The following is an 18,938-nucleotide window of genomic DNA, read 5'->3' on the forward strand; positions in this document are numbered from 1 at the left end:
CATGAGCTTTTTCATCTTATTTTCAACCCCCTGTCCTGTTGAGGAGGGGGAGTGAGAAAGCAGCTGGGTGGGTGTCTGGCAGCTGGCCAAGGTCAACCCACCATAACTAATAAGACAACAGCTCTGCTCTTCTTGCTAGAGAGACCCTTTTCACTCCCATTCCTAGGCATTTTGTTGAGAGGGGAGGCCATGCTTCCTGCTCTTGCCCCTGCATTGTCCAGGTCTCTATGCTAGCCTGGCTTAGTCTTCAGACACTGCCCTTATCCACTGCTTACTTTCTCATCCCTTCCTCAAGAATATCTATAGTTCTCTCCTCCATGCACATATTGTGAGGAGGAAAAGACTCAGTATTGTGTTCTCAGGTGACCAACGCAGTATTTACAGCAGATATTAGCAGCAAGATGTATAAAACACGATGTACATAGAAAATCAGAATAGGTTCTTAGAATCAAAATTGCAGCCTCAGATGATAGCCAATGCTCACATGCATAGGGATCACTACAGACTACTGAAATAGACCCTGTTAAAGCGATGGCTGTTATATATACCAAGGACAGTGAACGGTCAGGAGATATCTGGCTTGATCCTGACCCTCCTCACAATGATGATTCAGATGATCCAGGGGAAGAAAATAATGTGAAAGTAGTTGCTCCCATGATAAAAGTAGAGCAAACACCAGGTGCATCCTGTCAAACTGTGAGAAGTTTTACCTTCATGGAGTTAACTGATCTTCAAACTAAATGTTCCTCTAAGCCTGGAGAAACGCCCCTAGAACAGATGGTCCATTGTCCTGGTTTCAGCTGGGATAGAGTTAATTTTCTTCATAGATGCTAGTGTGAGGCTACGTTTTGGATCTGGGATGAGAAAATGTTGATAACATACCGGTGTTTTCAGTTGTTGCTAGGCAGTCAAGGACTGTCCGGCTTTTCATGCTGGCCTGCCAGCAAGAAGGCTGGTGGTGCACGGGAAGCTGGGAGGGGACACAGCCAGGATAGCTGACCCAAACTGGCCAAAGAGATATTCCATACCATATGACATCATGCTCAGTACATAAAGCTGGGGCGAAGAAGATGGGGGGGTACACACAACGTTCAGAGTTATGGCATTTGTCTTCCCGAGTAACTGATACACGTGATGAAGCCCTGCTTTCCTGGAAATGGCTGACCATCTGCTTGCCGATGGGAAGTAGTGAATTAATTCCTTATTTTGCTTTGCTTGTGTGCATGGCTTTTGCTTTACCTATGTATGGGATCACCCGGCTAGACCGGTTTCGGAGCACAAAGGCGAGATGCAGGGAGTTGTGATTCGACTCGGCTTCCTCTCACCTTGACAGATCCTTATCTATGCAGAGATGACTTGGGGGGAGCTGCACAAACGGCTCAGCCCGGGGTTGCCTGAACACTGCATCATGATAAGAACCGAAACCTGAATGGAGCCTTGAATAATCCCTTAACAAACAAATGCCCGGAGCACCATTCCACCACTTTTCAGTTACTTTGTGTGCTGATGGGCCATCACACCACCAGAGATAAACATATAATCCACTCAGGCTAATCCTGCCCCCACCCATCAAATCAGGAAATAAAAAACATAAGGTTTGGGCAGAAAAGGGGGAAGTCTTTTTTCAGCCATACAGCTGGCCTGTAGGAGATTCTTCCCCCCTTGTCCAGGACTCTGTACAAGGTAACTTCCCAGGGATGAAGAGGCCTTACCTGAGAGAGGGTAAGTGATTAAGAAACGTACGTATGGTATTTGGCATGCTTTAAGATCGTGATTAATGCACTCTTTTTAAGGTATTAATATCTAGCGCGCCTGTGGTTTTTAATTGCAATAGTGCATTCCTCTGTTGTATCCATCAAAACCTGCAATAGTGGCGTATGGACCTGTGAGCGAAGTTCAAATAAATTGTTAATTTGAACCTTACAGTGAAGTCTCTTTCTCACTGTCACAACCTATTAAACTGTCTTTATCTCAAACCATGAGTTTCCTCACTTTTACCCTTCCGATTCTCTCCCCCGTCCCACCGTGGGGGAGTGAGTGAGCAGCTGCGTGGTGCTTAGTTGCTGGCTGGGGTTAAACCTTGACACCCATATATGGGGGGAAGGAACAAATTAGGTTACCCTCATCATGAATGAGGCTCAAGGTTTACAACTATGACTGGGGATTCTCCTAAAGTGAGCAGCTGCGGCACTGAAATCACTCACCCTTTCTACAGTGACGGGAATAAATGCAGCTACTTGATGGGAGACGGTTCTGCAGCAAATGCTATCTGCTTTACCCTTATATGAAACATCAGGCTCTAAGTTAAAGGTCAGGAACATACAGGCAGTTAAGCTCAGCCACAGTGCCCCCCACCCATCCAGACAGTGCATCAGAGGAACATAGTTCTGTTTGGCAAAAATGTTCAGTTAAAGGGTTAATGAGGCAGCAACTGCAAGGTCTGCTGACTGCAGTGCTGAAACAGTAGGAGAAGCCCAGGAGCAGATCTCAGGACCCACACCAGCTCTCCACCCACCCCTGAAGTTAGAGAGTATCACTCAACACTTGGAGCAAGGCAATTTAAATGCTCCCAGGGGAGCTGGCTCGGCTCCACTATTTGGGCCATGGCCACCAAGGCAGCTGCATGGTGTCAAAGTTTAACCCCACCACGCAGCCACTCGCTCAGTCCCCAACAGTGGGGTGGGGGAATAGAATCAGAAGAGTAAAAGTGAGAAAACTCATGGTTTGAGATAAAGATAGTTTAATAGGTAAAGCAAAAGCCGCACATGCAAGCAAAGCAAAGCAAGGAATTCATTCACTACTTCCCATGGGCAGGCAGGTGTTCAGCCATCTCCAGGGAAGCAGGGCTGCATCACATGTATCAGTTACTTGGGAAGACAGATGCATAACTCCGAACATCATCGTCCCCCCTCCTTCTTCTTCGCCCCAGCTTTATATACTGAGCATTATGTCATATGGTATGGAATATCTCTCCCCTCCCAGCTTCCCATGCACCACCAGCCTTCTTGCTGGCAGGCCAGCATGAAAAGCCGGACAGTCCTTGACTGCTTAGCAACAACCCAAAACATGAGTATGTTATCAACATTTTCTCATCCCAGATCCAAAACATAGCCTCACACTAGCATCTATGAAGAAAATTAACTCTATCCCAGCTGAAACCAGGACAATGGAACCAAGGTCCAGAAATGTTGGTTGTTGTAAATGGTAAGTACACCACAACATTTTTGACTGATATAGGACCACAAGTTTCAGGTTATCTAGGAAGGTAAAAAGGTAAAGGCCCTTTAAAGAAAGAAGCAGTTTCAGTAGTAGGTGTTAATTATGCAATCAACACTTATCAAGTTGTAGACGATAAATTAATATTGTGAAATGGATGTACCCTCTGACTCTTCTTACTGGGCAAAATTAATATTTTTAGAATTAATATTCTGAGAATGGATATTCTGAAAGGAAAATTTCCGATAGCCAACAAGTGCCCAGTAAGCTGCTCTATCACTCCCCCTCCTCAATAGGACAGGGGGAGAAAAATATGATGAAAGGCTTGTGGGTTGAGTTAAGGACCGAGAGATCACTCACGAATTACCATCATTGGCAAAACAGACTCAACTTGGGGAAGATTGATTTAATTTCTGTGATTCTGTTTGTCTACCTGGACTTTAGTACAGCCTTTGACACCATCTCCCACAGCATTCTCCTAGAGCAACTGGCGCCTCGTGGCTTAGACAGGTGTACTCTTTGCTGGCTTACAAATGGGCCGGATGGCCGAGCTCAGAGAGGCGTAGTGAATGGCATTAAAACCAGCTGGTGGCCAGTCACAAGTGGTGTTCCCCAGGGCTCAGTTCTGGGGCCGGTCTTGTTCAATATCTTTATCGATGACCTGGATAAGGGGATTGAGTGCTCCCTCAGTAAGTTTGCAGATGACACCAAGTTGGGCGGGAGTGTTGATCTGCTGGAGGGTAGGAGGGCTCTGCAGAGGGATGGGGACAGGCTGGATTGATGGGCGGAGGTCAACTGTATGAGGTTTCATAAGGCCAAGTGCCGGGTCCTGCACTTGGGTCACAACAACCCCATGCAATGCTACAGGCTTGGGGAGGAGTGGCTGAAGAGATGCCCGATGGAAAAGGACCTGGGGGTACTGGTTGACAGCCAGCTGAATATGAGCCAGCAGTGTGCCCAGGTGGCCAAGAAGGCCAACAGCATCCTGGCCTGTATCAGAAATAGTGTGGCCAGCAGGAGTAGGGAAGTGATCGTGCCCCTGTACTCGGCGCTTGTGAGGCTGCACCTCGAATACCATGTTCAGTTTTGGGCCCCTCACTACAAGAAGGATGTTGAGGTGCTCGAGCGTGTCCAAAGAAGGGCAACAAAGCTGGTGAGGGGTCTGGAGAACAAGTCTTATGAGGAGCAGCTGAGGGAACTGGGGTTGTTCAGTCTGGAGAAGAGAAGGCTGAGGGGAGACCTCATCACTCTCTACAACTACCTGAAAGGGGGTTGTGGTGAGGTGGGTGTTGGTCTCTTCTCCCAAGTAACCAGCGATAGAACGAGAGGAAATGGCCTCAAGTTGCACCAGGGAAGGTTTAGACTAGATATTAGGAAAAATTTCTTTACATGAGTGGTCAAACATTGGAACAGGCTGCCCAGGGAGGTGGTGGAGTCACCATCACTGGAAGTGTTCAAAAAATGTGCAGACGTGGCACTTCAGGACATGGTTTAGTGGGCATAGTGTTGTTGGGCTGACGGTTGGACTTGATGGTCTTAAAGGTCTTTTCCAACCTTAATGATAATGATTCTGTGATTCTGTGAATTTATCGCCAATTAATAACAGAGCTGTATTGGGTTTGCATGGCAAGGTTTTGGTAGCAGTGGGGGTTGCAGAGGTGGCTTCTGCGAGAAGTTGCTGGAAGCTTCCCCTGTGTTCGACAGAGCCAGTGCCAGCCGTCTCCAAGACAGACCCACCACTGGCCAAGGCCAAGCCAATCAGCAATGGTGGCAGCGCCTCTGTGATAACATATTTAAGAAGGGAAAAAACCCAGCATGCAGCAAGTGCAGCTGGAAGAGAGGAGTGAGAATATGTAAAAACAGCTCTACAGACACCAAGGTCAGTGAAGAAGGAGGGGGAGGACATGCTCTAGGCACTGGAGCAGAGATTCCCCTGCAGCCCATGAAGACCATGGTGAGGCAGGCTGTCCCCCTGCAGCCCATAGAGGTCCACGGTGGAGCAGGTATCCACCTGCAGCCTGTGGAGGACCCCACACCAGATCAGGTGGATGCCCAAAGGAGGCTGTGACCCTGTGGGAGGCCCATGCTGGAGCAAGCTCCTGGCAGGACCTGTGGAGAGAGGAGCCCACGTTGGAGCAGGTTTGCTGGCAGGACTTGTGACCCCGCGGGGAACCCATGCTGGAGCAGTCTGTTCCTGAAGGACTGCACCCCGTGGAAGGGATCCAGGCTGAAACAGTTTGTGAAGAACTGCAGCCCATGGGAAGGACTCACGTTGGAGAAGTTCATGGAGAACTGTTCTACCTCCTCCCCTCCCCGCACAGTGCAAAGGGAAATGGGGAATGGGGATTGCAGTCAGTTCTTAACTCTTCATTTCTGCAGCTCCTTCCTCCTCACCCTCTTCCCCTGCTCCAGCGTGGGGTCCCTCCCACAAGATACAGTCCTTCACGACCTTGTCCAATGTGGGTCCTTCCCATGGGCTGCAGTTCTTCAAGAACTGCTCCAGCATGGGTCTCCTGTGGGGTCACAGGTCCTGCCAGAAAACCTGCTCCTGCATGGACTCTTCTCCACGGGCCACAGTTCCTGCCAGGAGCCTGGGCTCTCTAGAGGGTCACACCTTCCTTCACGGCACATCTACCTGCTCCAGCGTAGAGTCCTCCATGTATGCAGGGTAGATATCTGTTCTACCGTGGACCTCCATGGGCTGCAGGGGGACAACCTGCATCACCATGCTCTTTACCATGGGCTGCAGGGGAATCTCTGCTCTGGCACCTGGAGCACCTCCTACCCCTCCTCCTTCACTGACCTTGGTGTCTGCAGAGTTGTTTCTCTCACATATTCTCACTCCTCTCTCTCACAGCTGCTGTGCAGCATTTTTTGCCCTTCCTTAAATATGTTATCACAGAAGCACTAAGTTCCTGATTGGCTCAGCTTTGGTCAGCAGAAATTCCATCTTGGCTCTCTGACATGGGGGCAGCTTCTGGTGTCTTGCCACAGAAGCAAACCTTGCAGCCCCCCTGCTACCAAAACCTTGCCATGTAAACCCAATAGAGTAGTCCTCCATTTACAGGGAAAACTAATCTCCATATGATTAAATGGTATTTAATCTGATCATATTAAATCATCATATTAACTCTGATACAAATAATCCCACCCCTGCCTAATAGTAAACCAGTTAACATTCCTCAGTATAAGCTACCTGCTCGTGCCATAAAACCTGTGACAGAATGTCCTGGTTTCGGCTAGGATAGAGTTAATTTTCTTACGAAGAGGTGGGGGGTTGGCAAACAGCTGTGTGGCAGTGTGGTGTTCAGCTGCCTGCGGGGTTAAACCACAACAGTCATTTCTGATGCCCAGTGTGGGGCACAAAGGGTTGAGATAACGACAGATCTGACCAGAGCGCATTAGAAAAAATTGGTTATAAGTATTCATTATATTAGTTTGATAGTTGCTGGTCACAATGTTGACTTATTTGCTCTCAAAGTTGTTGTGCTTGTTCTCAGGGTTGTGTTATGTAGCACCTTGCTTGCTCTATATGTTCCCTGTTGTGCTGTTTATCATCTCTGGGAACTGGGTCAAGGTTATAATTTTGCTGTACTTTGTAACAGTGGCTTATGATATGATAAAATGTCTGGTCGTGACATTAATCTGGTACCTGTACTCAGCATTGCCGTCACCTCCATACGTTGTGACCCATCTCTCGGAAACTATTAATAATTATACTGTTTACCTTTTCTCCTCAGAGAGCAAATTTACAGGGGAGATACCTTCCTTCACCTTCCCCTTCTCCTCCAGGCTGGTTACAATAGCTCTTAGGACTTTTGAATATCCTTGGAATGTTCAAACCGGCATGTTCCTGTTGCTCCTACTCCTGAATGAGTTTCAGGTCTTGTTTAAAGTTAAACAATGATTTAAGAATATCACCCAGAGATCTACCCCAAGGCTAGACAGTTATGAGTGGCAGGGTGTGTGGGATTGTACGGGCAAGTACCTAGGACAGCAGGCACCTCCAGTGCTTTGGGACTCCACCCCTGAACAAGTGCAGAATCCTGAAAAACTAGTAAAGTATTTGGAAAAAGTATGCTGTCACCCTGGCAATTCCAGAGAGACAGAAATCACTGCAATGTGCTGGGGCCTGGCCCATGCCTACTGATCCCTGTTCAACACTATTCAGTACCCTCAAGGGAAAGAAAAGGTCTCTGGATCTGATAAGAAAATGACAGGCACTGCAGCTACTCCAACCCCCCAGCAACAGGCACCACAGATGCTCCAACCCCAGCGACAGGCACTGCAGCTGAACCAGAGAACCAACACGTGCCGGTATCGGTCGCCCCTATACATAGGAAGAAATACTGGAAGCGGAAGTCAGCTTGTTTAGTAAGGGATGAAGGAGCTGCTTCTAAGAGGAAGCAGGAGGAAGAAGTGGATGATGCAGACTACCCTGAAATGGGGCTATCACGAGAACAGGAGGAAGAAGAGGAAGAACTCATAAACAAGGTGGCAACCACAGGATCCCTATCCCTGAGTGAGCTGTGAGATATGCAAAAAGACTTCAGCCATCGTCAAGGCGAGCACATTGTCACCTGGCTGCTCCAATGCTGGGATAATGGAGCCAGTAGCCTGGAATTAGAGGGTAAAGAAGCCAAGCAGCTGGATCCCTTTCTAGGGAAGGGGGGCACTGACAAAGCAATTGGAAAAGGGGCACAAGTCCTCAGCCTCTGGAGGCAACTCCTGTCAGGCATGAAGGAAATGTATCACTCCAAGGCAGATGTTCTATGATGTCACCCAGACAAGTGGACCACCGTGAAGAAAGGTATCCAATACCTGAGGGAACTAGTCATGTTGGAGGTGATTTATGATGACCTGTACAACGAGCAGTTATCCAAAGACCCAGAAGAAGTCAAGTGCACGCGACTCATGTGGTGGAAGTTTGTACAGAGTGCACCATTGTCATATGCCAACTCATTGGCAGTAACGACCTGGAAAGACGGAGAGGGACAAATGGTGGATGAATTGGCTGGCCAACTCCGGTAATACGCAGAGAGACTCTCTTCCTCCCTCATATTGGCTGCGGAGAAACTGGTCCAGCAACTCAAGGAGAATAGATCATACTTCCCACCTATACGGACCAGTATCTCAGCTATTAGGAGTAAGCGTTCCTTTGCTCAAGAGAGGATATAGTAGGTACACACCATGGCCCACCCTGTGGTTTTACCTGTGTGACCACGGAGGGGACATATGGAAGTGGGATGGAAAAATCTACCTCAACCCTAGAGGCACGGGTACACGAGTTGCAGGGAAAAACAATCGCACAAAGGGGTTCTTCTAGGAAAATTGCTGCTCCAGTCTCCAGTGGGCAGCTCCCCAGACAGAGCAGAAGAGGTGATCTTACTCCTGATCTTAATGAAGGGACTTCTGATTCATATTTACAAGAAGCGGGTAATGAATACTATGACCAGGACTAGAGGGGCTCTGCCTCCAGCCAGGCGGAGGGGAGGGATAACTGAGTTTATTGGACTGTGTGGATTAGATGGCCTGGCACATCAGACCCACAGGAGTATGAGGCCCTAGTGGACACTGGTGCACAATGTACCCTGATGCCATCAAGCCATATAGGGGCAGAACCCATCTGTATTTCTGGAGTGACAGGGCAATCCCAACAGCTGACTGTACTGGAGGCTGAAGTGAGCCTAACTGGGAAGGAGTGGCAGAAGCACCCCATTGTGACTGGCCCAGAGGCTCCATGCATCCTGGGCATAGACTACCTCAGGAGAGGGTATTTCAAGGACCCAAAAGGGTACCGGTGGGCTTTTGGTATAGCTGCCTTGGAGATGGAGGAAATTAAACAGCTGTCCACCTTGCTCGGTGTCTTGGAGGACCCTTCTGTTGTGGGGTTGCTGAGGGTTGAAGAACAGGTGCCGATTACTACCACAACAGTGCACCAGTGGCAATATAGCACCAACAGAGACTCCCTGATTCCCATCCATAAGCTGATTTGACGACTGGAGAGCCAAGGAGTGATCAGCAAGACTCGCTCACCCTTTAACAGCCCCATATGGCCAGTGTGAAAGTCTAATGGAGAGTGGAGACTGACAGTAGACTATCGTGGCCTGAATGAAGTCACGCCGCCACCGAGTGGTGCTGTGCTGGACACACTAGAACTGCAATAGGAATTGGAGACAAAGTGAGACAAGTGGTATGCCACAACTGATATAGCTAACGTGTTTTTCTCAATTCCTTTAACAGCAGAGTGCAGGACACAGTTTGCTTTCAGTTGGAGTGGCATCCAGTACACCTGGAACTGACTGCCCCAGGGGTGGAAACACAGCCCTACCATTTGCCATGGACTGATCCAGACCGCACTGGAACAGGGGGAAGCTCTGGAACGCCTGCAATACATTGATGACATCATCATCTGGGGCAACACAGCAGAAGAGGTTTTTGAGAAAGGGAAGAAAATAATCAATCCTTTTGAAAGCCGGTTTTGCCATAAAACAAAGTAAGGTCAAGGGACCTACACAGGAGGCCCAGTTTCTAGGAATAAAATGGCAAGATGGACGTTGTCAGAACCCAATGGATGTGATCAGTAAAATAACAGCTATGTCCCCACCAACTAGCAAAAAAGAAACACAAGCTTTCTTAGGCATTCTGGGGTTTTGGAGAATGCATATTTCAAATTACAGTCTGATTATAAGCCCTCTTTATCAAGTGACCCGGAAGAAGAACGATTTCAAATGGGGCCCTGAGCCTTTGAACAAATTAAAGAGGAAATAGTTCATGCAGTAGCCCTTGGGCCAGTCCGGACAGGAAAAGGTATTAAAAATGTGCTCTACAACACGGCCGGGGAGAATGGCCCTACCTGGAGTCTCTGGCAGAAAGCACCAGGGGAGACTCGAGGTCGACCTCTAGGGTTTTGGAGTCAGGAATATAGATAGTCTGAGGCCCATTATATACCAACTGAGAAAGAGATATTGGCAGCATATGAAGGGGTTTGAGCTGCCTTGGAAGCGGTTGGTACTGAAGCACAGCTCCTCCTGGCACCCCAACTTCCAAAATAGGAAACACCAGTAGCCCAGGAATCTTGGAAGTGATCATGGACTGGCAAGAAGGCAAAGACTTCAGAATATTGCCAGAAGAGGAAGTGGCGCATGCTGAAGCGGACCCACCATATAATAAACTGCCAGAAAATGAGAAGCAATATGCTCTTTTCACTGATGGGTCCTGTCGCATTGTGGGAAAGCATCGGAGGTGAAAGGCTGCTGTGTGGAGTCCTATAATGACAAGTCATAAACTGCTGAAGGAGAAGGTGAATTGAGCCAGTTTGCAGATGTGAAAGCCATCCAGCTGGCTTTAGATATTACTGAATGAGAAAAGTGGCGAGTATCTCTATACTGATTCATGGAGGGTGGCAAACAATCTGTGGGGGTGGTTACAGCAATGGAAGCAGAGCAACTGGCAGCGCAGAGGCAAACCCATCTGGGCTGCCCCATTGTGGCAAGATATTGTTGCCTGGCTAGGGAATCTGGTGGCAAAAGTACGTCACGTAGATGCTCACATACCCAAGAGTCGGGCCACCGAAGAACATCAAAACAACCATCAGGTGGATCAGGCTGCTAAGATTGAAGTGGCTCAGGTGGATCTGGGCTGGCAACATAAGGGTGAACTATTTATAGCTCAGTGGGCCCATGACACCTCAGGCCATCAGGGAAGAGATGCAACATACAGATGGGCTCGGGATCGAGGGGTGGATTTGACCATGGGCACTATTGCACAGATTATCCATGAATGTGAAATGTGTGCTTCAATCAAACAGGCCAAGCGGTTAAAGCCTCTCTGGTACGGAGGACGATGGCTGAAATATAAATATGGGAAGGCCTGGCAGATTGACTATATGACACTCCCACAAACCCGTCAAAGCAAGCGCTATGTGCTTACAATGGTGGAAGCAACCACCGGATGGCTGGAAACATATCCTGTGCCCCATGCCAATGCCTGCAACACTATCCTGGGCCTTGAAAAGCAAGTCTTATGGCAACATAGCACCCCCGAAAGAACTGAGTCGGACAATGGGACTCATTTCCAAAACAACTTCATAGACACCTGGGCCAAAGAGCACAGCATTGAATGGGTATATGACAACCCCTATCATGCACCAGCTTCTGGAAAAATCAAACAATACAATGGACTGTTAAAGACTACACTGAGCGCAATGGGTGACGGGACATTCAAACATTGGGATAAACATTTAGCAAAAGCCACCTGGGTAGCCAACACTAGGGGATCTGCCAATAGAGCTGGCCCTGCCCAATCAAAACTTTTACATACTGTAGAAGGGGATAAAGTCTCTGTGGTGCACATAAAAAATATGCTGGGGAAGACAGCCTGGGTTATTCCTACCTCGGGCAAAGGCAAACTCAGTTGTGGGATTGCTTTTGCTCAAGTATCTGGGTGCATTTGGTGGGTGATGCAGGACGATGGGGAAATACGACGTGTACCTCAAGGGGATTTGATTTTTGGGGCAGAATAATCAACCATTTGAAATGTATGATGTTAATTGCTATATAATACTGTATGTCATCACTACTATTGTTGCTATATGCCATATTAACAGTATTATAGTAAGAACCACCCAGATTAATGAAGAATGAACTTTAATGAAAGTGAATAAAGAGCAGCAGTGATGGAACCCAAACTGGCTTCAGCATGCAACAATCCATCATCACACACCATGTCTCCTGCTCTGAGAGACTGTTATGACAGATGGAGCCCAAAGTCATGGACTAAATGAACTCAGTGGACATTTTAGAGGGACAGCCCATAAACTAAGGGAACAATATCTGTGTGTATATATATCCAAAGACAGGGAAAGTGGTAGTGATTAATTGGAATGTATTAGAAAACATAGGACCTGGGCATGATGTTGATGGTATAGCATAAAGGGTGGATACTGTCCTGGTTGCAGCTGGGATAGAGTTAATTTTCTTCCTAAAAGCTGGTATAGTGCTGTGTTTTGGATTTGGGATGAAAATAATGTTGATAACGTACTGATGTTTTCAGTTGTTGCTAAGCAGTCAAGCACTGTTCAGCTTCTCATGCTGGCCTGACAGTGAGAAGGTGGGTGGTGCATGAGAAGCTGGGAGGGGACACAGCCAGGACAGCTGACCCAAACTGGCAAAAGGGATATTCCATACCATATGATGCCATGCTCAGTATATAAACTCGGGAGTTGGCCATGGAGGGCCACTCCTCAGGAAGGGGCTGGGCATCTGTTGGCAGGTGGTGAGCAATTGCATTGTGCATCACTTCTTTTGTATATCTTTTTAGCATGTTTTTTTCCTTCTTTTTCTGTCCTATTAAACTGCCTTTATCTCAACCCACAAGTTTTACTCCCCCTCCCCTCCAATTCTCTCCTCTGTCCCCACCAGGGGCTGTGTGGTTTTTAGCTGCCTTCCAGGTTAAACCACAATTGGAATAATAGAATCATAGAATAGCCCAGGTGGGAAGGGTCCTCGCAAGATCATCTGGTCCAACCTTTTGTGGGAAAGGGAGCCTAGGTGAGATTATCTAGCACCCTGTCCAATCACGTCTGGAAAACCTCCAGCGATGGGGACTCTACCACAGCCCTGGGGAAGCTGTTCCAGTGATTAATTGTTCTCAGTGTAAAAAAAAAAAAAAAAAAAGAGTCTTCTATCAAGATGAAACATCTCACAGTGCAATCTTTATCTTTTTCCCCTTTTCTTCTCCATGTGGCTCCTTGTGAAGAAAGAGCCTCCATCCTCTTTGTAGCTACCCTTTAAGTACTGGAGTACTGTGATGAGGTCCCCCCTGAGCCTTCTCTTCTCCAGGGAGAGATCACCTAACTCCTTCAGTCTTGCCTCATAGGGCAGGTTCTGCAGCCCTTTGATCATCTTCGTAGCCCTCCTTGGGACCCTCTCCAGTCTGTCTGCATCATTTTTGAATTGTGGGGACCAGAACTGGACACAGTGTTCCAGGTACGGCCTGACAAGCGCTGAGAGAGAATTGGAGAAAGGGAGTATTGTAGACAGAAAAACCCACAAAAACACAAATCCAGAAACCAACACACACACACATTCACCATATTACAGCCCTGTGTGGCCTGTTAAAAAAAAACAAAAACAAAAACACACAACAACAAAAACACACAGACAGGACAGGGCATATGACTATTGACTATAGGGCTTTGAATAAAGTAACTGGCCCTTTAACAGCTGCTGTTCCTAGTATAGAAGATATAGTTAATACAGTAAACGAATGTGCTTTTCCATGGATGGGAGTGTTAGATATAAAACATATGTTCTTTATGATCTCAATACAGGAGCAAGACAAACCCAAGTTTGACTTTACTTAGAGTACCTTTAATCACCTACCCCAAGGTTTTAAACATAGTCCCACAATTGCTCATGCCATGTTAGCTGAAGAACTAGAATCAATCATCCTCCCACCTGAAGTAACAGTTTTATAATATGTAGATAATATTCTAATCAGAGGACCAGAATAGGAAATTGTTTGCCAAGGTGTGAACGCTATTGTCCAGCATTTACAAGAACTAAATTTTAGTATTCCCAACTCAAAATGGCAAGGACCAAGTCAAGAGGTTACATTTTTAGGTTCCTGATGGATAGGAGGACATAAAACTGTATCAGAACCTACATTAGAAGAGATACAAAGCATTCTGGCACCTTCTGATAAAAAAAAAAAAGCTTTATTAGGAACTTTTAGGTTTTGGAGGTCACACATTCCTGGATTCAGTATCTAGTGAGATGTCTATGATTTACTGAAGAAAAAAGCAGACTCAAGAAAGAGAAATCAAGCTAAATGTGTCTATTCCTTTTTTAAAAGCAATTTTAGCTGGTAAGCCGTTACCCTTAGGGGTAGCACATAAAAATACTGTGCAGCAATGGGCTTTGTCTATAGATCACCGAGTGACAAGTGATAAGATGAATACAGAAAAAGAGTAGAGAGCAAATTGAGATGCCTATTGAATACTCCCATTTGCCCTCCTCCCTGGTAACTGATACCTCACACTAGGACAGTGAGACAAGAAGAGTTTGGTTCACAGACGGGAGTGCCAAGCGAATGGGGAAACTACAGAGAGGTAAAGCTGCAGCTATATTGGTAAAGACCAGAAAAGCTTTCACAGATGAAATCTACGGCTCGGCCCAACTGGCAGAGCTCAGAGCTTTGGAAATGGCCCTGGAGCAAGGAGCCACTTGTGTCTATACGGACTCATATGTTGTGTAGGCTGGTACCACCCAGTGGCTACAGAATTGGGTGAAAAACAATTGGCAAGTAAATGGTAGAGACACATGGGGAAAAACACACCGGAAAAAGATTTATGATATAGCTCAATCTAAGAGCATATCCATAGGGCATGTATCTGTCCACCAAAAAAAAAAAAAACCAAACATTAAAACCCTGAGGCAAAGTGGAATCAGATGTCTGATCATTTGACTAGAAAAAATGTATTACAAAATTCAGCCTCAAAATGGCTAGGTAAGCAGCTACAGGAATGGCTAGGAAACACAGGGAGTTATAATTTGTTTCAACAGGCTGCAAGGAGAGGATGGCCTGTGACAAAAAGCTCTGGCAAAACAAACTGTAGACTCATGCCATTTTTGTCAAACAATGGTACAGTACATATCAAAAGGACAATCAAAAGGGTGGTGAAACACTAGCACAGGTTGCCCAGAGAGGTGGTAGATACCCCATCCCTGGAAACATTCAAGGTCAGGTTGGACGGGATGCAGCTCAGGATACAGTTGGCCTTCTGGGCTGCGAGCGCAAATAGCCAGCTCACGTCCAGCTTTTCATCCACCAGTACCCCCAAGACCTTCTCGGCAGGGCTGCTCTCAATCCCTTCATCCCCCAGTCTGTACTGATACCAAGGGTTGCCCCGACCCAGGTGCAGGATGCTGCACTTGGCCTTGTTGAACGTCATGAGGTTCACTCGGGCCCATTCCTTGAGCTTGTCCAGGTCCCTCTGGATGGCATCCCATCCCTCAGGGGTGTCAACCACACGACACAGCTTGGTGTTGTCTGCAAACTTGCTGAGGGTGTACTTGATACCACTATGCCATTGATGAAGATATTAAACAGTACTAGTCCCAATACAGAAACACAGAATCACTAAGGTTGGAAAGGACCTTCAAGGTCATCAAGTCCAAACAGTTAACCCAACGCCACCATGCCCCATAAACCATGTCCCAAAGCACCACATCCACACGTTTTTTGAACACTTCCAGAGATGGCGACTCCACCACCTCCCTGGGCAGCCTGTTCTAATGCTTGACCACTTGGTAAAGACATTTTTCCTAATATCCAGCCTAAACCTCCCCTGGCGCAACTTGAGGCCATTTCCTCTCGTCCTATCGCTAGTTACTTGGGAGAAGAGACCAACACCCACCTCGCCACAACCCCCTTTCAGGTAGTTGTAGAGAACGATAAGGTCTCACCTCAGCCTCCTCTTCTCCAGATTAAACAACCCCAGTTCCCTCAGCCGCTCCTCATAAGACTTGTGCTCCAGACCCCTCACCAGCTTCGTTGCCCTTCTCTGGACACGCTCCAGCACCTCAACATCCTTCTTGTAGTGAGGGGCCCAAAAGTGAACACAGTATTCAAGCTGCGGCCTCACCAGTGCCGAGTAAAGGGGCACAATCACTTCCCTACTCCTGCTGGCCACACTGTTTCTGATACAGGCCAGGACACTGTTGGCCTTCTTGGCCACCTGGGCACACAGCCGGCTCATGTTCAGCTGGCTGTCAACCAGCACCCCCAGGTCCCTTTCTGTCGGGCTGCTCTCCAGCCACTCCTCCCCAAGCCTGTAGCGTTGCATGGGGTTGTTGTGACCCAAGTGCAGGACCCAGCAATTGGCCTTGTGAAACCTCATACAGATGACCTCAGCCCATCGATCCAGCCTGTCCAGATCCCTCTGCAGAGCCCTCCTACCCTCCAGCAGATCAACACTCCCACCCAACTTGGTGGCGTCTGCAAACTTACTGAGGGAGCACTCAATCTCCTCATCCAGGTCATCGATAAAGATATTGAACAAGACCGGCCCCAGAACGAAGACCTGGGGAACACCACTTCTGACCGGCCGCCAACCAGATTTAACACCATTCACCACAACTCTCTGGGCTCAGCTGTCCAGCCAGTTCTTTACTCAGCGAAGAGTATACCTAAGCCACGAGCTGCCAGTTTCTCCAGGAGAATGCTGTGGGAGACGCTGTCAAAGGCTTTACTAAAGTCCAGGTAGACAACATCCACAGCCTTTCCCTCATCCACTAGGCGGGTCGCCTGGTCATAGAAGGAGATCAGGTTGGTCAAGCAGGACCTGCCTTTCATGAACCCATGCTGGCTGGGCCTGATCCCTTGGGTGTCCTTCATATGCCCTGTGAGCACTCTCAAGATGAACTGCTTCATGATCTTCCCTGGAACAGAGGTCAGGCTGACAGGCCTGTAGTTCCCGGGATCCTCCTTCCGGCCCTTCTTGTAGATGGGCGTCACATTGGCAAGCCTCCAGTCTTCTGGGACCTCCCCTGTTAACCAGGACTGCTGATAAATGATGGAGAGTGGCTTGGCAAGCTCCTCCGCCAGCTCTCTCACTACTCTCGGGTGGATAATACAGACCCCTGAGGGACACCACTCATCACCAATCTCCATATGGGCATTGAGCCATTGAGCACTACCCTCTGGATGCTACCATCCAACCAATTCCTCATCCACCCAACAGTCCACCCATCAAATCCATATCTCTCCAATTTAGAAAAAAGGATGGTGTGGGGGACCATGTCAAAGGCCTTACAGAAGTCCAGATAGATGACATCCATAGCTCTTCCCTTGTCCACTGATGTGGTCACTACATCATAGAAGGCCACTAGCTTGGGTTCAGGCAGGACTTGCCCTTGGTGAAGCCACGCTGGCTGTCTCTAATCACCTCCCTGCCCTCCATGTTCCTTGGCATAGCTTCTAGGTGGATCTGCTCCATGATCTTCCCAGGCACAGAGGTGAGGCTGACAGGTCAGTACTTCCCAGGGTCCCCCTTGCTACCCTTTTTAAAAATGGGTGCAATGTTTCCCCTTTTCTAGTTACCGGGGACTTCACCTGACTGCCATGACTTTTCAAATATCATGGAAGGTGGCTTGGCAACTACATCAGCCAATTCCCTCAGGACTCTCAGATGCATCTCATCAGGTCCCATAGACTTGTGTGTGTTCAGGTTCCTCAGTTGATCTTGAACCTGATCTTACAGTGGGAGGGACTGCGCTCCTACAGTCCCCATCTTGTGGTTCATCCACTCGAGAGGTGTGGGAAGAGAGACTGCCAGTGAAGACTAAGGCAAAGAAGTTGCCGAGTAGCTCAGCCTTCTCTTTGTCCGTTATTACCAGTCTGTCAGTCTTGCTCATCATGTGGGGTACGCTTTCTTTGACCTTGCTTCCTATATAGATTTGATTTCCCCTGTTTCTCCTAAGAAAGTAGGAGTGATGGCTCATGTCAGGTTCAGTGTTCAAGCCAGATATCGCTGCTGTCCTTTCACACACAATAAGCAGTTACTTCCCCAAAGCCCTCTTTGTCTGCTACTCAGTCAGAGATCATTTTGTGTAAGGTATTCTTTTTTCTGCCTCTCTGAAAAACCCCTTCTCTTCCAAACATGCAGTGATAACTATGGTTGGTGAATCACTTTCCACAGCAGTCACATCAGTAGTATTACCCCCAACTGATTCAGTGCTTCCCATGCCAACAGATCAGATTTCACACCTTACAAATGAAACATTTATGGTTAATTTCTGTAGAAAACATTTGTTTCAATAAGTATAACCCCTTCATAAGCAGTAACATAAATCTTTCAAATAGTCCTGTGAATTTTTTACAAGAAATTAGTGTCTCAAACCACTGTTTCTGAAATGTGCAACCATATCACAAAAAACAGTTCCAACTCAATTCCTTCATATTATTTAACTGGTGACAATGAATTATGTACTGTATCGAACAGCACTATGAATGCTTCAGCAAATACATTCTCAAGTGAAGACTCTGTAAAGTTGCCCAAAAAATTAAGGATATTTACTGGTTTTTATGAGAACATACTTACAGTGTTCAATACCAGAAATTAGGATACCGTTAAATGTAACAACAATAAAGACCATGCCAAGTCTCAATTCATTGATTTACCTGTTTATTTAAAAAAGGTGTTTTTAAAATGGGGATTTCATCTGAAATGTTACAACTCCAAAAATAAACCTAGGAACAAAACCAGATACATAGGTTCTTCTATACTTCCTTTAATTTCTAAATACTATGCCGCCAGTTTAATTTGCTCATCTCCAAATGTGGAGATTCTCTCTTTTGGAAAGCTGCCCTAATTCTTTTCCCCAAGGCCTTGTTGCTAGGGTTACAGCTGCATGGCCAACTCCTGTTGAAACACAAGTCTTTGGAGAGGGACATGAATAGTTTCATTATCTTTTTCCTCAGAATGCACATAGTGAGAATAGAGCATTCTAACACATACCCACCAGAAAGTACTTGAACAAACCCAGCCACTCAGTCATGACTATTTACATATGAACAGTTGCACAAGGAATCCTGTGGCCTTACAAAATTGCATGCAATTACCATAGATCTTTCCAAGTCAAAGGAGGTATACATCTGTGATCCAGTCTCTTGTGGCATTTGGAGTTAGGAGCCTTATGTTCTGAGAAGCTTTTGTC

Source organism: Phaethon aethereus, assembly GCF_964289735.1.
Source record: "Phaethon aethereus genome assembly, chromosome: W".
Lineage (NCBI taxonomy): Eukaryota > Metazoa > Chordata > Aves > Phaethontiformes > Phaethontidae > Phaethon > Phaethon aethereus.